The sequence below is a fragment of the Conger conger genome, chromosome 11 (assembly GCF_963514075.1).
Source record: "Conger conger chromosome 11, fConCon1.1, whole genome shotgun sequence".
In the NCBI taxonomy this organism is placed as follows: Eukaryota; Metazoa; Chordata; class Actinopteri; order Anguilliformes; family Congridae; genus Conger; species Conger conger.
The window spans coordinates 17,175,411-17,187,433 of record NC_083770.1 but is presented as its reverse complement, the minus strand read 5'-3'; the positions used below and the strand labels follow the sequence as shown (position 1 = coordinate 17,187,433).

Sequence of the window (12,023 nt, the reverse complement as noted above, 5' to 3'; positions counted from 1 at the left end):
GAGATGTGGTAGGAACAAAGGGTGCTTTAGTCACAGAAGACTCCTGTGTAAATGCTGTGACCTGTGAGGACAATTCTACACTTGAAACTTCTGTCATTCTTCCAGTCTCAGTAATATTTCCGTCATCAGTTACAACAGTGATTTGGTCAAATGACTCTTTTGTGGGTGGGACAGTAAAATCTTCAGCTGAACCTTCATGTGGGTCTTTTGTGGGCTGTTCTCCAGATCCATCCATGTCTAGGAATGAAGTTGTACTGGCCATCGCAACTGATGCTACTCCTTCTTTGTCTTTTTCTTCACTTTCCACAGTCATTAATTGTGTGATTCCACCACTAACAACTTCCGAAGGTATGGCTGTGGATTCTTCCAATATCACAGCTGTGCTTGGCAAGAAAGACACTGTTGGTAAGTCAGATTCCTCTGTCAGAATGACGGGCGTTAGGCCACTTGATCTGGCCTCCTCTGTTGTGGTGAAATGTGTTGTTGTCATGTCAAGGCTGGGTCTAACTGTGGGCTCTTCGGTGATTGTCATATCTACTGCCTTTTCACTCACGACAGGTTCCATAGTTAGTTCAACAGTGTCTTCTTTGCCAGAAGTAAGTAATGGTGATTCAGTGATTGATGTTTTTGTTTGTGTCACTTCCATAGTGTCTGTATGTGAGGTGAGACTAATGTCTAAAACAGGAGATAATGTAGGAAGTGAATAATCCAATTTGGTTGTGCCAGTCACAAGAGGAGCTGTAGTGACTGTAGACTCCTTTGCGAAAATCTCATCTGGTTTTTCACCTGAACCTACATCTTCTTTCACTTCACCTCGGACTGGAGCTTTCTCTGTAAAATCACCACTGCCCAATTCTACCAATGAGACATCTGGCTGAGTTGCACTTGGTGAAGTGGTTGCTTTGGTTACTGCAGATTCTGGAATAAATGTTGTTGTACTTTCCACAACTAAAGTGACTGAGGTCTTCTCTGATGTTTCTGTGACTTCTGCCTCATCAGTCACAACACTGATTTTGTCGTATGGTTCCTTTGTGGGTAGAAGGGTAATTGGTTCTCCCGAGCTCTCGTCCTCATCTTCAGTGGGTTTCTCTCCAGATCCTTCCATGTCCGGGTACGGAGTTGTACCCGGTTTGGCAGCTGGTGATAATCCTCCCTTTTCTGTTACCTCACTGTCCACAGTTGTCTCTTGCGTGACTGCACTTATGGCAGTGGAGGATTCCACTGTCTGAGCTGTGGTTGACAAGACTGGTGCTTTTGTTACTGTTTGCCACTCTGTCAACATCTCAGGGGTTTCATCACCAGAGCCATCTTCTTTAAAGGTGAAGACTGTGCTTCTTGCACTGAGGCTGGGGAGAACTGATGGTTCTGTGGTGCTTCTTTCCGCTTCTTTTTCTGTCATCTCAGTTTCCGCCGTTGATTCTGCTCTGTCTTCAACGCTTGTCTCTGAGGAAACGTCAAGCTGAGATGTGGTAGGAACAAAGGGTGCTTTAGTCACAGAAGACTCCTGTGTAAATGCTGTGACCTGTGAGGACAATTCTACACTTGAAACTTCTGTCATTCTTCCAGTCTCAGTAATATTTCCGTCATCAGTTACAACAGTGATTTGGTCAAATGACTCTTTTGTGGGTGGGACAGTAAAATCTTCAGCTGAACCTTCATGTGGGTCTTTTGTGGGCTGTTCTCCAGATCCATCCATGTCTAGGAATGAAGTTGTACTGGCCATCGCAACTGATGCTACTCCTTCTTTGTCTTTTTCTTCACTTTCCACAGTCATTAATTGTGTGATTCCACCACTAACAACTTCCGAAGGTATGGCTGTGGATTCTTCCAATATCACAGCTGTGCTTGGCAAGAAAGACACTGTTGGTAAGTCAGATTCCTCTGTCAGAATGACGGGCGTTAGGCCACTTGATCTGGCCTCCTCTGTTGTGGTGAAATGTGTTGTTGTCATGTCAAGGCTGGGTCTAACTGTGGGCTCTTCGGTGATTGTCATATCTACTGCCTTTTCACTCACGACAGGTTCCATAGTTAGTTCAACAGTGTCTTCTTTGCCAGAAGTAAGTAATGGTGATTCAGTGATTGATGTTTTTGTTTGTGTCACTTCCATAGTGTCTGTATGTGAGGTGAGACTAATGTCTAAAACAGGAGATAATGTAGGAAGTGAATAATCCAATTTGGTTGTGCCAGTCACAAGAGGAGCTGTAGTGACTGTAGACTCCTTTGCGAAAATCTCATCTGGTTTTTCACCTGAACCTACATCTTCTTTCACTTCACCTCGGACTGGAGCTTTCTCTGTAAAATCACCACTGCCCAATTCTACCAATGAGACATCTGGCTGAGTTGCACTTGGTGAAGTGGTTGCTTTGGTTACTGCAGATTCTGGAATAAATGTTGTTGTACTTTCCACAACTAAAGTGACTGAGGTCTTCTCTGATGTTTCTGTGACTTCTGCCTCATCAGTCACAACACTGATTTTGTCGTATGGTTCCTTTGTGGGTAGAAGGGTAATTGGTTCTCCCGAGCTCTCGTCCTCATCTTCAGTGGGTTTCTCTCCAGATCCTTCCATGTCCGGGTACGGAGTTGTACCCGGTTTGGCAGCTGGTGATAATCCTCCCTTTTCTGTTACCTCACTGTCCACAGTTGTCTCTTGCGTGACTGCACTTATGGCAGTGGAGGATTCCACTGTCTGAGCTGTGGTTGACAAGACTGGTGCTTTTGTTACTGTTTGCCACTCTGTCAACATCTCAGGGGTTTCATCACCAGAGCCATCTTCTTTAAAGGTGAAGACTGTGCTTCTTGCACTGAGGCTGGGGAGAACTGATGGTTCTGTGGTGCTTCTTTCCGCTTCTTTTTCTGTCATCTCAGTTTCCGCCGTTGATTCTGCTCTGTCTTCAACGCTTGTCTCTGAGGAAACGTCAAGCTGAGATGTGGTAGGAACAAAGGGTGCTTTAGTCACAGAAGACTCCTGTGTAAATGCTGTGACCTGTGAGGACAATTCTACACTTGAAACTTCTGTCATTCTTCCAGTCTCAGTAATATTTCCGTCATCAGTTACAACAGTGATTTGGTCAAATGACTCTTTTGTGGGTGGGACAGTAAAATCTTCAGCTGAACCTTCATGTGGGTCTTTTGTGGGCTGTTCTCCAGATCCATCCATGTCTAGGAATGAAGTTGTACTGGCCATCGCAACTGATGCTACTCCTTCTTTGTCTTTTTCTTCACTTTCCACAGTCATTAATTGTGTGATTCCACCACTAACAACTTCCGAAGGTATGGCTGTGGATTCTTCCAATATCACAGCTGTGCTTGGCAAGAAAGACACTGTTGGTAAGTCAGATTCCTCTGTCAGAATGACGGGCGTTAGGCCACTTGATCTGGCCTCCTCTGTTGTGGTGAAATGTGTTGTTGTCATGTCAAGGCTGGGTCTAACTGTGGGCTCTTCGGTGATTGTCATATCTACTGCCTTTTCACTCACGACAGGTTCCATAGTTAGTTCAACAGTGTCTTCTTTGCCAGAAGTAAGTAATGGTGATTCAGTGATTGATGTTTTTGTTTGTGTCACTTCCATAGTGTCTGTATGTGAGGTGAGACTAATGTCTAAAACAGGAGATAATGTAGGAAGTGAATAATCCAATTTGGTTGTGCCAGTCACAAGAGGAGCTGTAGTGACTGTAGACTCCTTTGCGAAAATCTCATCTGGTTTTTCACCTGAACCTACATCTTCTTTCACTTCACCTCGGACTGGAGCTTTCTCTGTAAAATCACCACTGCCCAATTCTACCAATGAGACATCTGGCTGAGTTGCACTTGGTGAAGTGGTTGCTTTGGTTACTGCAGATTCTGGAATAAATGTTGTTGTACTTTCCACAACTAAAGTGACTGAGGTCTTCTCTGATGTTTCTGTGACTTCTGCCTCATCAGTCACAACACTGATTTTGTCGTATGGTTCCTTTGTGGGTAGAAGGGTAATTGGTTCTCCCGAGCTCTCGTCCTCATCTTCAGTGGGTTTCTCTCCAGATCCTTCCATGTCCGGGTACGGAGTTGTACCCGGTTTGGCAGCTGGTGATAATCCTCCCTTTTCTGTTACCTCACTGTCCACAGTTGTCTCTTGCATGACTGCACTTATGGCAGTGGAGGATTCCACTGTCTGAGCTGTGGGTGACAAGACTGGTGCTTTTGTTACTGTTTGCCACTCTGTCAACATCTCAGGGGTTTCATCACCAGAGCCATCTTCTTTAAAGGTGAAGACTGTGCTTCTTGCACTGAGGCTGGGGAGAACTGATGGTTCTGTGGTGCTTCTTTCCGCTTCTTTTTCTGTCATCTCAGTTTCCGCCGTTGATTCTGCTCTGTCTTCAACGCTTGTCTCTGAGGAAACGTCAAGCTGAGATGTGGTAGGAACAAAGGGTGCTTTAGTCACAGAAGACTCCTGTGTAAATGCTGTGACCTGTGAGGACAATTCTACACTTGAAACTTCTGTCATTCTTCCAGTCTCAGTAATATTTCCGTCATCAGTTACAACAGTGATTTGGTCAAATGACTCTTTTGTGGGTGGGACAGTAAAATCTTCAGCTGAACCTTCATGTGGGTCTTTTGTGGGCTGTTCTCCAGATCCATCCATGTCTAGGAATGAAGTTGTACTGGCCATCGCAACTGATGCTACTCCTTCTTTGTCTTTTTCTTCACTTTCCACAGTCATTAATTGTGTAATTCCACCACTAACAACTTCCGAAGGTATGGCTGTGGATTCTTCCAATATCACAGCTGTGCTTGGCAAGAAAGAGACTGTTGGTAAGTCAGATTCCTCTGTCAGAATGACGGGCGTTAGGCCACTTGATCTGGCCTCCTCTGTTGTGGTGAAATGTGTTGTTGTCATGTCAAGGCTGGGTCTAACTGTGGGCTCTTCGGTGATTGTCATATCTACTGCCTTTTCACTCACGACAGGTTCCATAGTTAGTTCAACAGTGTCTTCTTTGCCAGAAGTAAGTAATGGTGATTCAGTGATTGATGTTTTTGTTTGTGTCACTTCCATAGTGTCTGTATGTGAGGTGAGACTAATGTCTAAAACAGGAGATAATGTAGGAAGTGAATAATCCAATTTGGTTGTGCCAGTCACAAGAGGAGCTGTAGTGACTGTAGACTCCTTTGCGAAAATCTCATCTGGTTTTTCACCTGAACCTACATCTTCTTTCACTTCACCTCGGACTGGAGCTTTCTCTGTAAAATCACCACTGCCCAATTCTACCAATGAGACATCTGGCTGAGTTGCACTTGGTGAAGTGGTTGCTTTGGTTACTGCAGATTCTGGAATAAATGTTGTTGTACTTTCCACAACTAAAGTGACTGAGGTCTTCTCTGATGTTTCTGTGACTTCTGCCTCATCAGTCACAACACTGATTTTGTCGTATGGTTCCTTTGTGGGTAGAAGGGTAATTGGTTCTCCCGAGCTCTCGTCCTCATCTTCAGTGGGTTTCTCTCCAGATCCTACCATGTCCGGGTACGGAGTTGTACCCGGTTTGGCAGCTGGTGATAATCCTCCCTTTTCTGTTACCTCACTGTCCACAGTTGTCTCTTGCATGACTGCACTTATGGCAGTGGAGGATTCCACTGTCTGAGCTGTGGTTGACAAGACTGGTGCTTTTGTTACTGTTTGCCACTCTGTCAACATCTCAGGGGTTTCATCACCAGAGCCATCTTCTTTAAAGGTGAAGACTGTGCTTCTTGCACTGAGGCTGGGGAGAACTGATGGTTCTGTGGTGCTTCTTTCCGCTTCTTTTTCTGTCATCTCAGTTTCCGCCGTTGATTCTGCTCTGTCTTCAACGCTTGTCTCTGAGGAAACGTCAAGCTGAGATGTGGTAGGAACAAAGGGTGCTTTAGTCACAGAAGACTCCTGTGTAAATGCTGTGACCTGTGAGGACAATTCTACACTTGAAACTTCTGTCATTCTTCCAGTCTCAGTAATATTTCCATCATCAGTTACAACAGTGATTTGGTCAAATGACTCTTTTGTGGGTGGGACAGTAAAATCTTCAGCTGAACCTTCATGTGGGTCTTTTGTGGGCTGTTCTCCAGATCCATCCATGTCTAGGAATGAAGTTGTACTGGCCATCGCAACTGATGCTACTCCTTCTTTGTCTTTTTCTTCACTTTCCACAGTCATTAATTGTGTGATTCCACCACTAACAACTTCCAAAGGTATGGCTGTGGATTCTTCCAATATCACAGCTGTGCTTGGCAAGAAAGACACTGTTGGTAAGTCAGATTCCTCTGTCAGAATGACGGGCGTTAGGCCACTTGATCTGGCCTCCTCTGTTGTGGTGAAATGTGTTGTTGTCATGTCAAGGCTGGGTCTAACTGTGGGCTCTTCGGTGATTGTCATATCTACTGCCTTTTCACTCACGACAGGTTCCATAGTTAGTTCAACAGTGTCTTCTTTGCCAGAAGTAAGTAATGGTGATTCAGTGATTGATGTTTTTGTTTGTGTCACTTCCATAGTGTCTGTATGTGAGGTGAGACTAATGTCTAAAACAGGAGATAATGTAGGAAGTGAATAATCCAATTTGGTTGTGCCAGTCACAAGAGGAGCTGTAGTGACTGTAGACTCCTTTGCAAAAATCTCATCTGGTTTTTCACCTGAACCTACATCTTCTTTCACTTCACCTCGGACTGGAGCTTTCTCTGTAAAATCACCACTGCCCAATTCTACCAATGAGACATCTGGCTGAGTTGCACTTGGTGAAGTGGTTGCTTTGGTTACTGCAGATTCTGGAATAAATGTTGTTGTCCTTTCCACAACTAAAGTGACTGAGGTCTTCTCTGATGTTTCTGTGACTTCTGCCTCATCAGTCACAACACTGATTTTGCCGTATGGTTCCTTTGTGGGTAGAAGGGTAATTGGTTCTCCCGAGCTCTCGTCCTCATCTTCAGTGGGTTTCTCTCCAGATCCTTCCATGTCCGGGTACGGAGTTGTACCCGGTTTGGCAGCTGGTGATAATCCTCCCTTTTCTGTTACCTCACTGTCCACAGTTGTCTCTTGCATGACTGCACTTATGGCAGTGGAGGATTCCACTGTCTGAGCTGTGGTTGACAAGACTGGTGCTTTTGTTACTGTTTGCCACTCTGTCAACATCTCAGGGGTTTCATCACCAGAGCCATCTTCTTTAAAGGTGAAGACTGTGCTTCTTGCACTGAGGCTGGGGAGAACTGATGGTTCTGTGGTGCTTCTTTCCGCTTCTTTTTCTGTCATCTCAGTTTCCACCGTTGATTCTGCTCTGTCTTCAACGCTTGTCTCTGAGGAAACGTCAAGCTGAGATGTGGTAGGAACAAAGGGTGCTTTAGTCACAGAAGACTCCTGTGTAAATGCTGTGACCTGTGAGGACAATTCTACACTTGAAACTTCTGTCATTCTTCCAGTCTCAGTAATATTTCCGTCATCAGTTACAACAGTGATTTGGTCAAATGACTCTTTTGTGGGTGGGACAGTAAAATCTTCAGCTGAACCTTCATGTGGGTCTTTTGTGGGCTGTTCTCCAGATCCATCCATGTCTAGGAATGAAGTTGTACTGGCCATCGCAACTGATGCTACTCCTTCTTTGTCTTTTTCTTCACTTTCCACAGTCATTAATTGTGTGATTCCACCACTAACAACTTCCGAAGGTATGGCTGTGGATTCTTCCAATATCACAGCTGTGCTTGGCAAGAAAGACACTGTTGGTAAGTCAGATTCCTCTGTCAGAATGACGGGCGTTAGGCCACTTGATCTGGCCTCCTCTGTTGTGGTGAAATGTGTTGTTGTCATGTCAAGGCTGGGTCTAACTGTGGGCTCTTCGGTGATTGTCATATCTACTGCCTTTTCACTCACGACAGGTTCCATAGTTAGTTCAACAGTGTCTTCTTTGCCAGAAGTAAGTAATGGTGATTCAGTGATTGATGTTTTTGTTTGTGTCACTTCCATAGTGTCTGTATGTGAGGTGAGACTAATGTCTAAAACAGGAGATAATGTAGGAAGTGAATAATCCAATTTGGTTGTGCCAGTCACAAGAGGAGCTGTAGTGACTGTAGACTCCTTTGCGAAAATCTCATCTGGTTTTTCACCTGAACCTACATCTTCTTTCACTTCACCTCGGACTGGAGCTTTCTCTGTAAAATCACCACTGCCCAATTCTACCAATGAGACATCTGGCTGAGTTGCACTTGGTGAAGTGGTTGCTTTGGTTACTGCAGATTCTGGAATAAATGTTGTTGTACTTTCCACAACTAAAGTGACTGAGGTCTTCTCTGATGTTTCTGTGACTTCTGCCTCATCAGTCACAACACTGATTTTGCCGTATGGTTCCTTTGTGGGTAGAAGGGTAATTGGTTCTCCCGAGCTCTCGTCCTCATCTTCAGTGGGTTTCTCTCCAGATCCTACCATGTCCGGGTACGGAGTTGTACCCGGTTTGGCAGCTGGTGATAATCCTCCCTTTTCTGTTACCTCACTGTCCACAGTTGTCTCTTGCATGACTGCACTTATGGCAGTGGAGGATTCCACTGTCTGAGCTGTGGTTGACAAGACTGGTGCTTTTGTTACTGTTTGCCACTCTGTCAACATCTCAGGGGTTTCATCACCAGAGCCATCTTCTTTAAAGGTGAAGACTGTGCTTCTTGCACTGAGGCTGGGGAGAACTGATGGTTCTGTGGTGCTTCTTTCCACTTCTTTTTCTGTCATCTCAGTTTCCGCCGTTGATTCTGCTCTGTCTTCAACGCTTGTCTCTGAGGAAACGTCAAGCTGAGATGTGGTAGGAACAAAGGGTGCTTTAGTCACAGAAGACTCCTGTGTAAATGCTGTGACCTGTGAGGACAATTCTACACTTGAAACTTCTGTCATTCTTCCAGTCTCAGTAATATTTCCATCATCAGTTACAACAGTGATTTGGTCAAATGACTCTTTTGTGGGTGGGACAGTAAAATCTTCAGCTGAACCTTCATGTGGGTCTTTTGTGGGCTGTTCTCCAGATCCATCCATGTCTAGGAATGAAGTTGTACTGGCCATCGCAACTGATGCTACTCCTTCTTTGTCTTTTTCTTCACTTTCCACAGTCATTAATTGTGTGATTCCACCACTAACAACTTCCGACGGTATGGCTGTGGATTCTTCCAATATCACAGCTGTGCTTGGCAAGAAAGAGACTGTTGGTAAGTCAGATTCCTCTGTCAGAATGAGTGGCGTTAGGCCACTTGATCTGGCCTCCTCTGTTTTGATGAAATGTGTTGTTGTCATGTCTAGGCTGGGTCTAACTGTGGGCTCTTCGGTGATTGTCATACTTTGACTTGGTGAAGTGGTTGCTTTGATTACTGCAGATGCTGGAATGAATGTTGTTGTACTTTCCACATCTAAAGTGACATCTGAAGGCGTAATTGTGGATTCTTCTAATATCATTGCTGTGCTTGGCAAGAATGAGACTGTTGGTAAGTCTGATCCCTCTGTAAGAATGACTGGAGTTTGGCCATTTGATCTGTCCTCCACTTTGAAAAGTGTTGTTATCATATCTACACTGTGAGTAACTGAGGGTTTTTCTGTGACTTCTCCTGAGCCTTCCTGCTTGTCTTCTATGGGTTTCACCCCAGATCCTTCCATCTCAGGGTAAGGAGTGGCACTCCACATCACAGTTGTTGATATTGTAGAATCTGAAGTAAACTCAAAGGTTTGGTCACTGGAGCTCTTAACTGAAGTGACATCACTTTCCAGCTTTGGTTCTTCTGTGATGTCACCACGGCCCAACTCTGAGGATGATTCTACTGGCTGAGCTGTGCTAAGAGAGAGTGCTGATTGTATAACCTTTGTAAAGGTTATGGTATGTGTCGATAATTCTGCTGTTGAAATAATTGAAGGTTCTTTCTCATCAGTTGACACTGTGATTTTCTCAGACGATTTCTCGAAAGGTGAGCTTGTAATTTCTTCTCCTGATCCTTCCATGTGTGGATATAGAGTGGTAATGTGCTTTCCAACGGGTGTTACATCTTTCTGTTCTGTGATCTCACTTTCCACATCCATGACCGGTGTGATGTCACCCCTAACTGTGGTGGATTCGACTGTCTTTTCCTGTCTCACTGACAGGCGAGGTATTTCTGAGATTGTCAGTCCTTCTGTAACTATATCGAGACTGTCATCACCAGAGCCTTTTTCTTGAAAGGGGAAAATTGTAGTCCTCACATCAATGCTTGGAACAATTGATGGTCCTGCAGTGCTTAACCGTTCATGTAATTGAGTCGTTTCCGTTTCTGTAGCAAAAGTTTGTGTGAAATAACTAATAATCAATTTAGGGGCTGATGTAATCATTATGCCAATTGCTTGTAATGTGCTTGATAGATAAGGAGCTATAGTTGCAGCAGGGTCTGTAGTAAGCTCTATTTTGTCAGTACTTGGGCTACTATCTTCAGGGATTTTTTTCAGGATGTCACCAGTAGTTGACTCTGATGTGAATGGTGTTCTGTGCGTGGGGAATTCTGCTCCTGTAACGTAGGATATATTTTCAGCCTGTAGTATTTCTGTCTTATTAGTTGTCACTATGATTTTTTCGTATGATTCCTGTGTAGTTGGCATCGTAATTTGTTCTCCTGACCCTTCCAAGTCTGTGGACAGAGCGGTACTGTTGATCGCACCTCCAGATACTTCCTTCTTCTCTCCTGAATCACTTTCTGCAGTTGTCATTTCTGTGATATCAGTTCTATCTGTGGAGGACTCCCTCGCCTGAGATGTGCTGGTCAGGTAAGAGATCTTTGTTCGATCTGATCTCTCAGTAAAGAATCCAGTTGTTTCATTGCCTGAGCCTTCTTCTGTAGTGGAGACTTTAGTTCTCAAACCTGGACTTGGTCCAACAGTGGGATGCACAGTACCAACTGTTTCTTTGTAACGAATTGTGTGGGTTTCCATAGTAGATTCCAGACGAGTGAAACTGGCATCGGGTCCAGGGGATGATGAAGTCATTGTGCCTTCTGTTTTAAATGTGCTTGATACAAGGGGAACTTTGGTTACAGCTGATTCTGAAATGAACTTGACGGTTTGATCACTGGAGCTCTCAAGTACTGTGACATCACTTTTCAGCTTTGGTTCTTCTGTAATGTCGCCACTGCCCAACTCTGAGGCTGATTCTACTGTTTGAGCTGTGCTTGGTAAGTCAGATGTTTCTCTAACAGCTGGTTTCTCTGTTGTCATACCAGGGGTTTCATCACCTGAACCTTCTTCTGCAGTGGGGACTGTAGTTCTCACACCTACACTTGGTCCAACAGTGGGATGCACAGTACTGACAGTTTCTATGAATAGAAGTTTGTCAGTTTCCATTGTAGATTCCAGACTAGTGAAACTAGCATCGGGTCCAGGGGATGATGAAGTCATTGGGCCTTCTGTTTTAACTGTGCTTGATACAAGGGGAACTTTGGTTACAGCTGATTCTGGAGTAAACTTGACGGTTTGATCACTGGAGCTCTCAAGTACTGTGACATCACTTTCCAGCTTTGGTTCTTCTGTAATGTCGCCACTGCCCAACTCTGAGGCTGATTCTACTGTTTGAGCTGTGCTTGGTAAGTCAGATGTTTCTCTAACAGCTGGTTTCTCTGTTGTCATGCCAGGGATTTCATCGCCTGAACCTTCTTCTCCAGTGGAGACTGTAGTTCTCACACCTACACTTGGTCCAACAGTGGGATGCACAGTACTGACAGTTTCTTTGTATGCAATTGTGTGAGTTTCCATAGTTGATTCCAGACGAGTGAAACTGGCATCGGGTCCAGGGGATGATGAAGTCATTGTGCCTTCTGTTTTAACTGTGCTTGATACAAGGGGAACTTTGGTTACAGCTGATTCTGGAGAAAACATGACGGTTTGATCACTGGAGCTCTCAAGTACTGTGACCTCACTTTCCAGCTTTGGTTCTTCTGTAATGTCGCCACTGCCCAACTCTGAGGCTGATTCTACTGTTTGAGCTGTGCTTGGTAAGTCAGATGTTTCTCTATCAGCTGGTTTCTCTGTTGTCATGCCAGAAATTTCATCG

The 12,023-nt window shown here is 44.6% G+C and overlaps 1 protein-coding gene across 1 annotated transcript in view; it reads right to left on the bottom strand.

Annotated features, from left to right (window-relative positions):
* The window catches only part of LOC133140446 (versican core protein-like), a 79,938-nt gene that overhangs the window by 24,429 nt on the left and 43,486 nt on the right, over positions 1-12,023 (bottom strand). The window lies entirely within an intron of this gene.